The sequence below is a fragment of the Pseudorca crassidens genome, chromosome 1 (assembly GCF_039906515.1).
Source record: "Pseudorca crassidens isolate mPseCra1 chromosome 1, mPseCra1.hap1, whole genome shotgun sequence".
NCBI lineage: Eukaryota > Metazoa > Chordata > Mammalia > Artiodactyla > Delphinidae > Pseudorca > Pseudorca crassidens.
This window is the reverse complement of record NC_090296.1, coordinates 152682557-152697050: the sequence shown is the minus strand read 5'-3', so window position 1 is coordinate 152697050 and position 14494 is coordinate 152682557. Positions and strand designations below refer to the sequence as shown.

The following is a 14494-nucleotide window of genomic DNA, read 5'->3' as shown; positions in this document are numbered from 1 at the left end:
CTTGGTTTCACTTGCGATAACACCCTGGGCTGCTCTGGACTCTGATCACTGCTTCTTCCATTGCCCCATTATGTTAGCACCCTCAGATTGACTCCTAAGGAAATCTCACCCACTGGTGCCCCCTGCACCGACTCGAATACACACAGGGACCAGACGGGAGACGTACCTATTGGGGAGAGAAGACACCAGCTGTCTGGTGTGTAGGACGTGGCCCTCCTGAGGCCTGGGGAAAAGCCATCAGTCAAGAACCCCCTAGTGACCCCTGTTACGCAGGTGGGCCTCTCTCTCTGTACTGCAAAGGCACCCCCTCTTGGGCTAGCCACTTAGGGAGGTGGTTTGATTCCTCAGAAGTGTGCTGGGCATGTGCTTCCCCTGGGTAGCTGTTACTTTTTGGCCCACAGATTAATCCATTGTCTTATCAGGACAACACCAACTCTTCCTTCCCTTCTCTGGGGTGGCTCTACCCCACCCTTGTTTGATAATGCCTAATCTGTGCACAGTGCACATTAGGCCAGCTAAGTTCTCGGGACCTAGGTATAACCATTCATAATATCACCCAGCCCTGAGATCAAAGGGCAATGAGACTCATTCCGGCAGGAGTAGGGATCCCTCTCAGACTGGAGGCCCCTTGGGGAGGTGTCTCGTACTGTGAAATCACTCTACAAAATCTCACCTGGGCCCTTGAGTACTTGTCTAAAAATGTGGGGGATGCCTTACAAGGACTCTGTACTTCTCTGGACTCACTAGCAAATGTTCTTCTCGACAATAGCCTAGCCCTTGACTATCTCTTGAGTGAGCAAGGGAGAGTATGTGCAGTTATGAATGAAACTTGCTGCATGTATGTCAATAACTCTGGTCAGATTGAGGGCAACATAAAAGAGATACATGAGCAAGCTCAGTGGTTACATAGATGTAACACACAAGGTCCAGATCCAAGCTCCATCTGGAATATGGTCAAACAGAGCCTCCCCGGTTTAACCTGGTTTCTTCCATTTCTTGGCCCACTAACTGCTATTATCCTCCTGCTTATCTTCGGGTCTTGACTCCTTAACTACCTTGTCAACTTTGTTTGTAAATGGCTTGAAGCCATCAAACTTCAGATGATACTAACCCTAGGGTACAAGCAACTGGGACTGCAGGCTGGTGACCATCAGATATATTTTAGGCCAGACAGGGAACAGTTCTGCTCCTCTAATCCACAGAAAAACTATGCCCATGTTCAGCAGAAAGCAGTCTCACAAGGCAGAGCTTTGACCTTCAGCATGCCCTCAAGAGTGAGGAACAGTTCTAAACCCAACAACCCCTTCTTGAACAGGAATAAACATATCTTTTTAAGTCACAGGGTCCAGAGACAAAGAAAAGTATACAAAGAGACAAACAAAAACCAGATAGAAACAACTGGAACCAAGGTGGCTATGAATCTGACCTCCAACAGACCCTCAGTCTCATTATATGCTGATTTTACTATATTAGCTACTAGATGACACACCTATTGGCAGTCATGACTGGAAGATGCAGACCAAAGAAAGGATAAAGGGCTTTCCTGGTGGCGCAGTGGTTGGGAGTCCGCCTGCCGATGCGGGGGTCGTGGGTTCATGCCCCGGTCTGGGAGGATCCCGCACGCCGCGGAGCGGCTGGGCCCGTGGGCCATGGCCGCTGGGCCTGCGCGTCCGGAGCCTGTGCTTCGCGGCGGGAGAGGCCACAGTGGAGAGAGGCCCGCGTACCGCAAAACAAAAACAGAAACAAAAAAAAGAAAGGATAAGAAGATGGTGGCCACATCATTCCCTCAGAAAGCCCTGCCCCTTTGTCAGTAGCCAAATGCATGGGACTCCCCATCATTAGCCTCATTTCTTCTCCCTTTGTCTTTACTCTTTAAAATCAAATCCTTCTCTTCACATGGGTGAGAAGTTGAGCTGTGAACTAAGTTCCCACTTTTCCATTCTTTGGCCGTTGAATAAAACTTGTGCGGCATCGATCTCAGTTTTGGTTTTGTTTTCTGGCTGCATGAACCTGAACTAACATCTATACTTTCTTCTAATACTTTTAATTCTTGTTCTTATACCAATAACAAGAATGATTGACAATAACCTCCTAGAAAGAAGGGTCTCTGCGGTATATTTATTACCCTTGTTTTGTAAATCGGAAGAGGAGAACAACATATCTCTCTAAGACTCAAGGAAGAAGCTCCAGCTCCACCTTCAACTCCCAAAGCTGAAATTCTACTGAAATGTTTCTCTGAACGATTTGCCTGTTTTTCTTTAAGTACTATCTTTAAGTACCATGTAAGCATGAAAAAATGACGTAAAAAAACCTGACATTTTGGGACTTCCCTGGCGGTCCAGTGGTTAAGACTCTGCACTTCCACTGCAGGGAGCACGGGCTCGATCTCTGGTTGGGGAACTAAAATCCTGCATGCTGCATGGTGTGGCCAAAAGAACAAAACAAAACAAAACAAAAAATCCCCCCCAAAACCTGACATTACTATGTACTTTGTGTACTACATATCCTTCCACACATATAAATAGTATACATATGCTTTATCATACCTAATACATGATCATATAATCATGTATTAATTATCTACTCCTGTGTACGTGTTTTTAATTTGGGGGGATGCTATGGCCATCAGAGGCCTTAACACAGTCAAACAACTTGTAGCTGAGCTTAAATTGAATATTATTTACCAAGGTAATCAACTATAATGTGTTATTGAGTCAATGGTCACAGTACATAGAACAATTACATACATGTGTACATACACACACATGTTTCAGGTAAATAGCTTCCTTAATCAAACCCTCCTACTTCCCACTAAATCTCATACTTTGTACACCATTATTGCCCTGCCAAACCCCCCAAATAAGGCAAAGAGTAAAACTACATAATTCAACTAACTCATCTAACAAACATATTGCCCTCACCTGACCAACCCAAAGTTAGTATAAGTATAAACTAGCCTCCTCATAATACCAATCAGTTACCTGTAGAAGTCTTATATAGAAAGACATCCCCTAGATCTGCCATTTACCTCAAACAAAATAAAAAATAAAGTACCTTTTAATAGTCTGCATAAGAAAAAATATTAAACATTTCAATACTAATTTTAACAAAACCCAAACTACTAAACCAAATACCAATATATCACTTACATACAGAAACCTTATATGTACAAAGTCCTACTTAAACTGTTGGTGTATCTTAATAATTACAGTGAAGCACTGTAAATGCCTAGATGAAATTTACTAACTCCATAAACACATAGGTGTGGTCCCAGCCTACTAATTTCTGATAAAATTACACATGCAAGTATCTGCATCCCTTTGAGAATGCCCTCTAAATCATAAAAGATTAAAGGGAGCAGGAACCAAGCACACTAAAGTTAATACCTTGCTTAACTTTGTCCTCATGGGAAATGGCAGTGATAAAAATTAAGCCATAAAAGGAAGTTCAAGTGAGTTATATTAACTAATTAGGGTTGGCAAACTTTATATCAGCCACCTTGGTCACAAGACTAACCCATATTAATAGAAATCCAGTGTAAAGTGTGTTAAAGATTATCCCAAAATAAAGTTACGTCCTAGCTAACCTGTAAAAAAAATAGCTAAAATAAAAATAAGCTATGAAGGGCTTCCCTGGTGGCGCAGTGGTTGAGAGTCCGCCTGCCGATGCAGAGGACACGGGTTCATGCCCCGGTCCAGGAAGATCCCACATGCCGCAGAGCGGCTGGGCCCATGAGCCATGGCCGCTGAGCCTGCGCGTCCGGAGCCTGTGCTCCGCAGTGGGAGAGGCCACAACAGTGAGAGGCCCACGTACCGAAAAAAAAAAAGCTATGAAAACGACTTTAATGTTTCTGATTACATGACAGATGAAATCCAAACTGGGATTAGATATCCCACTATGTTATCCCTAAATTCAAATAATTATAACAATAAAATTATTCCCCAAAATACTACTAGCATGAGCCTAAAAGTCAAAGAAGTTGGTGATGCTTCACACCGTTCTAGAGGAACCTGTTCTATAATCAATAAACTCGGACAAACCTCACCAGCCCTATATACTGCCATCCTCAGAAAACCCTGGTAAAGAACAATAGCAAGCATAATTATCAGACATAAAAATGTTAGGTCAAGGTAACCTATGGGAAGGGAAGAAGTGGGCTACATTTGCTACCTCAAGAACATAAAATAATTCATACAAAAGTTTTTATGAAATAAAAAACCCAAGGAAGACTTAGTAGTAAATTAAGAATAGAGTGTTTAATTGAATCAGGACATGAAGCATGCACACATTGCCCAACACCCTCCTCAGATATAGATAACTTTTCATAACCTATTAACAATTACCAAACATACAGGAGGATATGAGTTGTAAGGAGGTGAGCAGACTGGAAAGTGTGCTTGGATGAACCCAAGTGTAGCTTAAAGAAAAGCATCTAGTTTACACCCTGGAGATTTTGTACTGCATGAACACTTTGTACTAAAACTAGGCCAAACCTTCCACCAATTTCAACTATCATTAAGTAAATTAAATACAACATTCATTCAACATCTAAAGTATAGGAGATAGAAATTTGTCTGGTGCTATAGATAAAGTACCATAAAGGAATGATGAAGGAAACATTAAAAGTACCCAAAACTGACCACTTTTACCTTTTGCAATAATGATTTAACTAGAAAACTTTAACAAAGAGGACTTAGGTTAAATGCCCTGAAATCAGACGAGCTGCTTATGAACAGTTTACAAGAACAAGCTCCTCTATATGGCAAAACAGTGAAAAAGATTTATGAGTAGAGGTGACACGCCTAACAAGCCTGGTGATTGCTGGTTGTCCAGAAAAGAATTTTAGTTTAACTTTAAATATTAATTTAAAAACATAACTATTAACATAATTTTAAATGTTATTATAAAAAGATACAGCTTTTTAGATATAAGATACAACCTTCCCAAGAGAGTATGCATAAATATCACCATAGTTGGCTTAAAAGCAGCCACCAATTAAGAAAGCATTCAAGATCAACAACACATTCATCTTAATACCAATAGTAAATAAACCAACTTCTAATTTACTACTGGACTAATCTATTAATTAATAGAAGCAATATTGTTAATATGAGTAACAAGAAATATTTCTCCATGCAGAATCTTAGAACAGATAGCCCACTGATAGTTAACAGTAAAATAAACCTAAACTAACACTTAATCTAGTCAAATATTGTGAACCCAACACAAGTATGCATTTAAGGAAAGATTTTAAAAAGTAAAAGGAACTTGGCAATCACAAACCCTGCCTGTTTACCAAAAACATTACCTCTAGCACTTCTGGTATTAGAGGCACTGCCTGCCCAGTGATACCTCTTTAACAGTCACAGTATCCCGACTGTGAAAACCGCCTAATCATTTGTTCTTTAAAGAAGGTTGTGTATGACTGGTCATACAAGGGATTTACTGTCTCTTTTAATCAATGAAATGGACCTTCCTGTGAAAAGGTGGAAATAAGATGAGGAGACCCTATGAAGCTTTAATGAATTAATCCAAAAAATAAACAATAAACAAATTTTAAGGGATAACATAACTTTCAATGGATTAACAATTTTGGTTGGGTGACCTCAAAGAATAAAACAACCTCAGAAGGATTAAAATTTAGACCTACTAGTCAAAATTTTACCACTTATTGATTCAAAACATTGATCAATGGAACAAGTTACCCTAGGGATGATAGCTCAATCCTATTCTAAAGTTCATATCAACAATAGGGTTTTCGACCTCAGTGTTGGTTCAGGACATCCCAATGGTGTGACTGCTATCAATGGTCTGTTTGTTCAATGATTAAAGTCTTATGTGATCTGACTTCAGACTAGAGTAATCCCAGTTGGTTTCTATCTATTATACATTTGTCTCAGTATGAAAAGACAAGAGAAATAAGGCGTACTTTACAAAAGCACCTTCAAACTAAATGATGATATAATCTACATTCAATTAATTTATACACACCTTACTGTAGACAGGGTTTGTTAGGGTTTGCAGAGCCCAGCAATTGCATAAAATTTAAACCTCTATTCCCAGAGGTTCATGTCCTCTTCCTAAGAATATGTTTATAATCAGCATTCTTTCACTAATTACCCAATTTTACTCACCATAGCATTCCTTACATTAACTGAATGGAAAATCCTAGGCTATATTCAAATCCAGAAAGGGCCAAACATCATCAGCCCTATGGATTATTACAGTCCATTGCTGATGCAGACAAATTATTTATTAAGGGACCACTATGACCATCAACATCACCAATTTATATGCTTATTATTGTGCCAATGCTAGCCTTACCCCTGGCTGTCACAATATGAATTCCTCTTCTCATACCTTATCCACTAATTAATATAAACTAGGCATACTATTTATATTAGCCATATCAAGCCTAGCCATTTATTCCATCCTCTGACCTGGATGAGCTTCAGATTTAAAATACACAGTAATTGGAGTTCTATGGACCTCAGCACAGGAAACCTCATATGAAGTAACAGTAGCAGTTATTCTCTTAACCATCCTACTGATAAATGGATCATTTGCACTTTCAACGGTAATTATTACACATGTCGACTGAAAAAAAATGCACAATGTGAGAGTTATGAGTTAAGTTTTATTTGGGGCAAAATGAGGACTATAGCCCAGGAGACAGCATTTCAGACAACTCAGAGAAACTGCTCCAAAGAGGTAGGGGGGGAAGGTCAGTATATACGTGATTTTGGTGAAGAGGGGTACATACACATTTTTGCAGAAGGTCGCTGCTAGTCTCGTGAAACAGACGTCACCATGAAATATTTTAGTGCTTTTCTAGATATGAGGAGATGGAAGAATTGGGCTCATAAAATCTCCTGAAAATATCTAACTATATGAAGGCCTGTTCTTCCAGTTTTCCCCAGAGCACAGAGTGCCTCATTCCTGATCTCCACCCTGAACTCCTTTCAGGTGGTGTTGAAGGTCAGCAGTCTCAGCAGCTTGTGTTTTAATCCTTGTAGACATAGGTGGAAAGTGCCAAACTTTAGTCAGCACACAAGAACACCTATAACTAATTTTCCTCCTGACCATAAATTGATTATCTCTATTCTAGCAGAAATCCCATTTGATTTAACAGAAGGAGAAACCTGTATTTGGCTTCAATGTAGAAAATATAGCAGGACCATTTGCCCTGTTCTTCCTAGCAGAATATGTCAATATCATTATAAGAAACATTTTCATAAAATCCTATTTTTAGGAGCATTTCACAACTCCTACATACCACAATTATATACAGCTAATGTCATCATTAAAACACTCCTCCTAACAACCTCCTTTCTATAAAATCGAGCATCGTATGCACAATTTTGATATGATCAACTTATACATCTCTTATTTTTTTTAATTTTATTTTATATTGACGTACAGTTGATTTACAATGCTGTGCCAATCTCTGCTGTACAGCAAAGTGACTCAGTTATACACAGAGACATTCTTTTTTTAATATTCTTTTCCATTATGGTTTATCACAGGATATTGAATATAGTTCCCTGTGCTATACAGTAGGACCATGTTTTTTATCCATTCTATATATAATAGTTCACATCTGCTGATCCCAAACTCCCAGTCCTTCCCTTCCCCATGCCACTCCCCCTTGGCAACCACAAGTCTATTGTTTATGTCTGTGTGTCTGTTTCTGCTTTGTAGATAGGTGCATTTGTGCCATATTCAGATTCCACATATAAGTAATATGATATGGTATTTGTCTTTCTCTTTCTGACTTACATCTCTTATAAAATTTTTTTACCACTAACGTTAGCCCTATGTATTATATATGAGAGGTTTCACTACCTGTCATCATATCAGGCATCGCACCACAAACATAAGTAATATGTGTGAGGAAAGAGTTACTATGATAGAGTAAATAATAAAGGTTTAAATGCTCTTATTCCTAGAATCATAGGAATTGAACCTACTCTTAGGAATTTTACATTCTCCATGCTACCACATAACACCACATGCAACAGTAAGGTCTGCTAAATAAGCTATTAGGCCCATACCCCCCAAAATGTTGTTGTATATCCTTCCTGTACTAATAAAACCTATTTTTGCTATCATTCTACTGACCATCATCTCAGGAACCATAATTGTAGTAACAAGCTCACACTGGTTACTGTTATCCCCAGTCTAATAAAAAAATTTAACTCATGAGCTATAGAAACATACAACAAATATTTTCTAAAACAATCCACCACATCGATACTACTTGTAATGGCTATTATTGTTAATCTAATGTACTCTGGTCAAAGAACACAATGAATTACAAAAATCTTTAATCCAGTAGCATCCACCGTCATTAACAATAGCCCTTGTCACAAAAGTAGGACTTTCCCCATTTCACTTCTGAGTTCATGAAGTAACACAAGGCATTCCATGAACAGCAGGCCTGATGCCATTAACGTGACAAAATTACTCCCCTATCAGTTTTATACCACATGTCACCATCCAACAACATAAACATACTATTAATCATAATGATATTATGAATCATAATTGGAAGCTGAGGCAGACTTAGTCATACTCACCTAGAAAAAATTAGAGCCTCCTCATCAGTTGCCCATGTAGGATGAATAACAATTATTATAAACGTATATTCTAATTAAAACAATCCTAAATATACTAATTTATATCATAATAACACTATCTTCTTACTATTTATGCCCAGATCATGTACTACAACAGTATCATTATCACACACATGAGATAAAACACCTCTCATCACAATCCTTATCCTCACCATTATAGTATCATTAGGAGGTCACTCACCACTTCTGGGTTTGTTGTTTTTTTGTTTTTTTGTTTTTGCGGTACTCAGGCCTCTCACTGCCGCGGCCTCTCCCGTTGCGGAGCACAGGCTCCGGACGCGCAGGCTCAGCGGCCATGGTTCCCGGGCCCAGCCGCTCCGCGGCATGTGGGATCCTCCCGGACCGGAGCACGAACCCGTGTCCCCTGCATCGGCAGGCGGACTCTCAACCACTGCGCCACCAGGGAAGCCCCACTTCTGGGTTTTTACCCAAATGAATAATTATCCAAGAGATAACAAAAATGATAACATCATTTTACCAACACTAATACCCATTATAGCAGTACTCAGCATATATTTCCACTTGCAGCTAACATACTCCACATCACTAACTACATTCCCTTCAATAAGCATCACAAAAATAAAACAACTTGAACATACAAAACAAATAACCTTCTTATCATTACTAATCACAATAGCCACACAATTATTACCCTTAACTCCAATTTCTATCAGTGCTGGACTAGGAATTTAGGTTAGTTTAGACCAAGAGCTTTCAAAGCCCTGAGCAAGTATAATTTACTTCATTCCTGAAAATAAGGATTGCAAGACCCTATCCTACATCAATTGAATGCCAATCAAACACTTTAATTAAGCTAAATCCTTACCAGATTGACGTGCTTCCACCCCAGGAAATTTTAGTTAACAGGTACGTACTCAAGTCAACTGGTTTCAATCTATTTCTGCCATCAAGGAAAAAAAAAGGCAGGAAAAGCACTGGCAGAATTGAAGCTGCTTCTTTGAAGTTACAGTTCAACTTGTTAATTCACCACAGGGTTTAGCAAAAAGAGGGCTCAATCTCTGTCTTTAGATTTACAGTCTAATGCCAGCTCTGTCATTTTACCTCTGTTCATAAACTGCTGATTATTTTCAACAAATCACAAAAGTATCAGCATTTTATATTTACTATTCGGTGCTTGAGCAGGAGTAGCAGGTAGCACCTTAAGTCTGTTAATCCAGGCTGAGCTATACCAACCTGGAGCACTACTTGGAGATGACCAAATGTGTAACGTAGTCATAACAGTCCCTGCACTTGTAATAATTTTCTTTATAGTTGTGCCCATTATGATCGCAGGGTTCAGAAACTGACCTGTTGCACTAATAACTGGGGCACCTGAAGTAGCATTTCCCCAAATAAATCCTATAAACTTTTTTTTTTATTCATTTATTTATTCTGGTTGCGCTGGGTCTTAGTTGTGGCAGGTGAGCTCCTTAGTTGTGGCAGGCAGGCTCCTTAGTTGTGGCATGCGAACTCTTAGTTGTGGCATGCATGTGGGATCTAGTTCCCTGACCAGGGATCGAACCCAGGCCCCCTGGATTGGGAACACGGAGTCTTAACCACTGGACCACTAGGGAAGTCCCAATCCTATAAACTTTTGACTACCTCCCCCATCATTCTTACTCCTACTTGTATCACCAATAGTAGAAGCTGGTCCTGGTACCAGTGGAACTGTAAATTCAGCTCTAGCCGGCAATGTGGACCACGCAGGAGCCTCTGTTGACTTAACCATTTTCTCCTTACATCTAGAGGGTGTCTCTTCAATTCTGGGTGTTATGAATTTTATTACTATAATCTTTAATATAAAAGCAGCAGACACATCCCAATACCAAACACCGTTATTTGTTTAATCTGCCCCAACTATAGCCATATTACTATAATTATCACTCTCAGTCTGAGCAGCCAGAATTGCCATACTGTTAACAGACAGAAATCTAAACACTACTTTTCTTTGACCCTGCAGGAGGAGACCCAATCCTATACCAACACCTATTTTGATTCTTTGGTCACTCTGAAGTATGTATTCGTAGCCTACCAGGGTTTGGAATAATCTCACATATTGTTACATATTATTTAGGACAAAATGAGCCTTTCAGATATACGGGAACAGTATGATTCATGATATCCATTTGAAATGGAGCAGGACCCTATGGTCCTTGCCCGGCATGTCCTCCGCCTGCCTTTTGTCTGTGGAAAAACTTTAGATAAACAATAAGTTTAATCAGAGAAGTGAGAAAATGCAGAACAAAGAAAAGCAGTCAAACAGGACAAAACAATAATAGTTCAGTCATTAAGCAAAGTCAAGTACCTTTAGTTCCTCCTCAAGGGCTATAGATACTATTCTGGACCGTATCCTGTAAGCTGTTTTGTAGATACTGAAACCTCCACCAGGTGGAAGAAGTTAAGTACATGATGACCAGACTGTAGCCATGACATAAGCTGCCACAGTTCTGAGAATTGACCTCAAAGATATGGGAACAAACTGACCCTGGAACTGAAGATTAACTGTACTTACAACAAGCAAGATGATGCTGGTCAGATCACTGCATGACCAATTTCAAGATGCCTGTCAGAGCTGACTGTACTGTTTCTGCATGTAGCCCCCTTCCTCTGTCTATAAAATCTCTTGCCCCTGATGGTCAGTGGGGTAGGGGGGAGTCGGCCTTTGGACCGGAGTTCGCCGTCCCCCCAAGTTGCCGCCATCCAAAATAAAACAAACTTTCCTTTCCACCAACCTTGCCTCTTTATCGGCTAGAGCAGCGAGTGGCCGGACCCCGCTTTAAGTTACACGTTGGCTTTTTAGGATTTACCGTGTGGGCCCATCATATGTTTACAGCAGGGTTAGATGTCTTCACAGAGGTTATATTAAATGATCTCCCACTATGTTATGAGCCTTAGGCTTTATTTTTCTTTTGACAGTAGGTGCTTTGACAGGACTTGTCTTAGCTAATTCACCCACACAATTCCAGTATGTAATGCCAATGGGAGCAGTCTTCACTGTTAGAGGAGGCTTCGTACACTGATTTCCACTATTCTCAGGTTATACACTTAACTCAACGTGAGCAAAAATTTACTTCACAATTATATTTGTAGTAGTAAATATGATTTTCTTCCTGAAGCACTTTCTCACCCTTTCAGGGATGTCCTGATGGTATTCCTACTACCCTGATGCACACACAACATGAACTATTTCATCTATAGGCTCATTCCTCTTATTAACAGCAGTAATGCTAATAATCTTCATAATCTGAGAAGGCTTTGCATCCAAACGAGAAGTCTCAGTAGTAGAAGCTACTACTACTAACCTAGAATGGTTACATGGATGCCCTCCACCATATCCTACATTTGAAGATCCTACCTATGTAAAGTTAAAATAAGGAAGGAATTGAATCCTTTTCAACTGGTGTCAAGCCAACACCACAATCATTATGTCTTTCTCAATAAATGAGAAAATACTGAAAAATTATATAACTTGCTCAAAGTTAAATCATAGGCAAAAATTCTGTATATCACTAAGGCACATCCATTTCATCTAGGCTCTCAAGATACAACATCATCTATTCTGGAAGAACTTTTACATGTTCATAATCACACATTAATAATCATTTTTAAAATAAGTTCTCTAGTCCTCTGTATTATTTCACTAATATTGACAACTAAACTGACTCATATACATACAACAGATGCACAGGTAGAGAAAAGTTAAACAATTCACAAGCCATCATTATAATCTTAATTGCCCTATCATCATTGTGAATCCTTTGTATGATATATGAAATCAATAACTCTTCCCAAACCATAAAAATTAGGGGTCATTAAGGATACTGAAGCTATGAATACACAGATTATGAAGATTTAAATGTTGACTCCTCTATAATCCCCACATCAGATCTAAAACCAGGAGAATTATGACTAATAGAAGTCAATAAGGGACTTCCTGGTGGTCCAGTGGTAAAGAATCCGCCTTCCAATGCAGGGGACGCGGGTTCAATCCCTGGTCAGGGAAATAAGATCCCACACACCGTGGGGCAACTAAGCCCGCGTGCCACAACTACTGAGCTCCAGTGCTTCAATAGATAGCCTGCATGCCACAAATTACAGAGTCCACATGCCCTGGAGCCCAAGCGCCATAACTAGAGAGAAGCCCATGCAACAAAATGAAAAGCCCACGCACTGCAACAAAAGATCCCGCATGCCTCAGTGAAGATCCTGCGTGCCACAACTAAGACACGATGCAGCCAAACAAAATAATAGATATAAAAAAAAGAAATCAATGGAATTTTTAAAAAAGTCAATAAATGAGTAGCATAGAGATAATCATCAAATGTTAATTTCATCCCAAAATGTTTTACACTCATGAGCTTTTCCTTCTTTAGGCCTAAAAAACAGCTGCTATCCCAGGACACCTAAATTAAAGAGTCCTAATATCAACAGGACCAGGCGTTATGTTGTGGACAATGATCAGTAGAGGTCGTTATCCTGTGTTCAAAGACGGGACAGAAGGAGATGGCTGAGATGCAGGGATGAATTTGGAACCCATGGGGGATGCACTCTCTGAGCTCCATGAAAGGAACGGGGCTTCTGGTGTCCCAGACCACCCATCACACCCTCCTGAGTGGAGTGTCAGGAACATTCTGTGTTGGTGATGCAATGGCCTGAGGGCTTGTCACAGCCCCGATGCTGTGCCCAATGTGGGCCCCACAACCTTGGGACCACATCCTACACTTTGTGGGTCCACCCTGCAGGGTCGTTCCTGCCACAGGAGTAGAGACCATCCAGCAAGCAGCCCCCTACCCAACAGGCAAGAAGACGGGGTGGAAGTGGGGGCACCAGAGGAATCTCACTCGGACGACAACACCCCAGGATCGCTATCGGGGACACTGATGATGAAGATGAGGCCCAGCCCAAGAGACGGGACCAGAGGGCCCAACAGGCAGCTGGTCAGGTCCTGGCTCATCTGCACTCCAGACACCTTTGTCCCTCATACACCCCCTTCCTCATACACCCTCACCCTAAATGCAGATTCTTCAGATGCAAACAGGCAGAACTTCAGATTGAAAGTCAGCTCTTCCAAAATGACCCATCAGCAAACACTGCAGGATTCCATTCAAATGGGGGCCCTGAAGACAACGCATGGACCGAGGTGGACGTCCGTGCCAGGGTCAGTGGGAGGGCATGGGAGTGAGGCTTTCATAGTTGAGGAATTTCGGTTTTACAAGATGAAACGTTCTAGGGATGGTGTGATGGCTCCATGAGAAGGTGAATTTATCTGATGCCTCAGAAACATGCACCTGAAAGGGTGATAATGGTAAAGGGCATGCGATGTGTGTTTTATTTCACTTAAAATAAAATAAAATTTTAAAATGATGTCTTATTAATTGGGATTCCTATTAGACTCCCCTTTATCACAAATGTGTGAGGCCCAAGCACCATCCCCCACCCCGGGGGCCATAATGGTACCTCCCATGGCATGTGGGGGACCATTCTTAGGGGGCTACTCTGTGATACCCGAGGTCTTTCCAGGGGAACCCAGACAGCGGTGACCCCCCCAGATTAGATATACAATATGCTATGATATTACTATGATACCACCAAGGGTTATTTGTCACTCAGCAGAACATGGAAGAGCAACTTGCTCAAAGGTACCTGTCCTCAAAGAATGTGACAAGATTAAGACAAGAGAAGGGACCACAGGTTAATCAGAGCAACACCCTCAATTCAGATGTTGGACATCTCAGAGGGGACAAGTCATACTGCAGGCAAAGAGCAGATATGGGGTCTCCCCCTTCATGTGAGCCTGACCCATACAGATGAGGTGAGACCCACACAATCCCCAGACCCTGCACCTGGGGTCACCC

The 14494-nt window shown here is 40.7% G+C and overlaps 1 pseudogene; it reads left to right on the top strand.

The window, feature by feature from the left end:
* The first annotated feature begins 6651 nt into the window (after positions 1-6651).
* LOC137220468 (cytochrome c oxidase subunit 2-like) lies at positions 6652-13150 on the top strand (annotated as a pseudogene).
* The last annotated feature ends 1344 nt before the right edge of the window (positions 13151-14494 follow it).